A 2,978-nucleotide genomic window follows, 5' to 3' on the forward strand; every position below is an offset into this window, starting at 1 on the left:
TCATTCAATAAAAACCTTTTTAAAAATTAGACAAATTTTGTAATCATTATGTAAAATTAGCTACAGGACCAACATGCCCCCCCCCACACACACACACACACCCACACCATCCCCCCTGAAATTTTTCATTTCGACCACTATGTATATATATATGTATAACAGTATAATATTTATAACAGTTCACATTATATGTTATCCACCATCACCTTACAAACATAACATTTCAAACATGTTTTACCTTACAATTGCATATATTTATAAATTATTTCACATATTTTAAATCATTATCACGCGGGCTGTTTATGCCATGGAAAGCAATATTTATTTTATTTATCTTATTTCAAAGCATATTCCAGCTTAAAAGGCTAAATAAAAAAGTGTCCATATCTTAGATTATTACTAGGGTGAGCATGTAGCTATGATCTAGTTCTACACTTATATAGTTGTATATGATCGTATTTTTCTGAACCGACATTTATCAGCGTGCATATACTATATACTATAGCATATACTATCAATATACTATTGGTTATCTACTGAAAATATATATAGAAAGTTACAATATGTGATGTATCCGCTTTGTATGCTGGTCTTTGTATGCTGGTCTTTGAAGAGAGATTTTATGACTTTTGTAGGCACCAACCCCCATAACGTTCCGGTTCATTTAAAATGTTTGTTTAAACAACAACTTGTGGGACAGAGCTGGTACAGAGAAAATACATTCTTTGGATACCCACTGACTTTTTGGAGTCGCAAACCGTGCTTGAATGAAACAACACATGTGAGGGACTTCTGGGGTCAATGGGTCTCCTGAGTATATTTAATTGTGCTTAAAAAGCACAGATCAAGCTAAACGAAAAAGCGTACAACTAGTTACTTGAAAAAAGTAATCTGATTACGTAACTCACGTTACTTGTAATGCGTTACCCCCAACACTGGTCTACAAAGCGGACACACACGCACACACGTACACACAAGGCCTCAATCTTACTTTTTCTCTGTTACATGTACATCTATTTCATTTAGAGCGCATAAAGTTACAAGTTGAAGACGGTGTGGAAACACTATTCTCTTTGTACCCGTCTCTAAACACGACTTTAATAAATCAGTTGTTTTAAGCGAAAGCGATGATTCAGTCCGTTTTATTCAGTCTTTGTGATTTAGGCCACAGCCTCATAATTGCTAGGCCTTGCACTTTGTTTCCTAGTTTTCGCTGTCATGTTAGAGGACAATATTTCTGTGAATTTCCTTGATTTAATAAAATATCGCTTTAGCCCTTCGTCTTCCTTGCTTTAACCATTTATTAATAATTCTCTTCCGTCTACATTCTATTCTACTCGTTTTCTATTTATTAAATTGATTAAAATATATATTTGTAAAATTGCTCATTTGTGAGTCGCATCGGACAAAGGCGTATGCAAAATCCAAAAATTTAACTCTGAGAAAAGGATAACGAGTGATTCAACCTTTTATTTACCTTTTATTGTGTGAAGAAAATGATCAAATTGTTATTACAAACAATAGTGATGACATTACAGGTTATCTAGCCAGCAAAGAAAATCTCTGCAGGCTAACATGTTTTTGTGTAATATGAAATTGACTAGCGTCTCAATAATTTCACATATCAAGGAACCATGTTTTGAGATCAGCGTCACACATAAATCCGTTACACACGTACACAGACACAGAACCTCGTCAATGTACAGCTCATCGCTACATTCAGACATCACATCCCGAATTTTTCTGGTAGTTACACAGATTGGCTCTTTGCCGGTCATATACAAGCTCGTCAAATCGGGCCATGGATTATTTTTCAGGCTTCTTACAATGTCCATTTCATTTTTGAGATTTGTCTCACGCTTGGAATCCCCCATACGATCATGATTCGAATCGCATGCATGATCGATGACCGTGCGCATCAGATCAATCATTTGGTCTCTGTAAAGCTGTTTAAACAGAGTATACGATATCTTTTCCAGGACACGTTTTTCCCGCGGCGCAGCCGCACTCCACTTGCTCATCCGCAGCAGTGCCAGAACTCCTGTCACGGTCCATCAGCGTTTGCGTAGTGTCAGACATCCTTTTCAGTTCCAAGACGTAAACTCCTAATCGATAATGTTGTAGACGTTTCCTTGAATCTGGATTGAATGTTTTAATCCACGACGATCCAGGCAACGCTTTGAATTTCTGGAAAAATTGCAGAGTGCTTCACAGCCGCTGTTCGCTTACAGCTATGTAGCATAGTTGTAGTCATGAGGAAGTAGTGACGGATCTTTTGTATAGCGTCGTACATTCGAGCGAAATAAATTGTTGGGGCAGAGGTCTCGTTTCGACTGTTGGCTGGTCGTTGAGATGGGGGCGTTGCACTCAAAAGTGGAGGAGGGTGAAGGGGCCCTGGTTAGGGACTGACCGGCGAAGCCTCGCATATGCCACCAAAGAGATTTCGTTTTTCACCGGAAGATATTTCGATGAAAGATTACGAGGTAACTCTGTCATTTAAAATAATTATTAAGACGTTGGCAAATCGTTTCAGGTACAATTCAGGAACACTCGTTGTTCAGGTTTGTTATACCGGATACATAATTATGCTGAATACACTGAAACAGTTTGTTTATTGTTGAGAAAATGGTGTTTAACACAGGTATGTCGCTCTGCTCGAAATATAGATTCGTTTTGCAGCATTCGAAAGGCTTGTCCTCAGGGATAGGCCAATGACAATCAGAGTCAGAGTCAGACTCGTCGCTGCTTTGAGACAAAAAGTTTGTTTTAGAGTCCTCCCGACGTTTATTTACCATCATAAGATAGTTTTGGTCATGAAGCGTTTTGTTCCAACAGACTGATATTGAAATGTTTTCTGGTGGGGTGGTAGCACGGTACCTCATTCCCTGTGTGGCGCCGTCCCACTGGAAAAAGTACCAAATTTTTCCACCGTAATTAAATTCTCTCCAAATTTGATTGTAAAAGTATGCCCAGTCTAC

Source organism: Sinocyclocheilus anshuiensis, unplaced genomic scaffold (assembly GCF_001515605.1).
Source record: "Sinocyclocheilus anshuiensis isolate Anshui unplaced genomic scaffold, SAMN03320099.WGS_v1.1 scaffold856, whole genome shotgun sequence".
NCBI lineage: Eukaryota > Metazoa > Chordata > Actinopteri > Cypriniformes > Cyprinidae > Sinocyclocheilus > Sinocyclocheilus anshuiensis.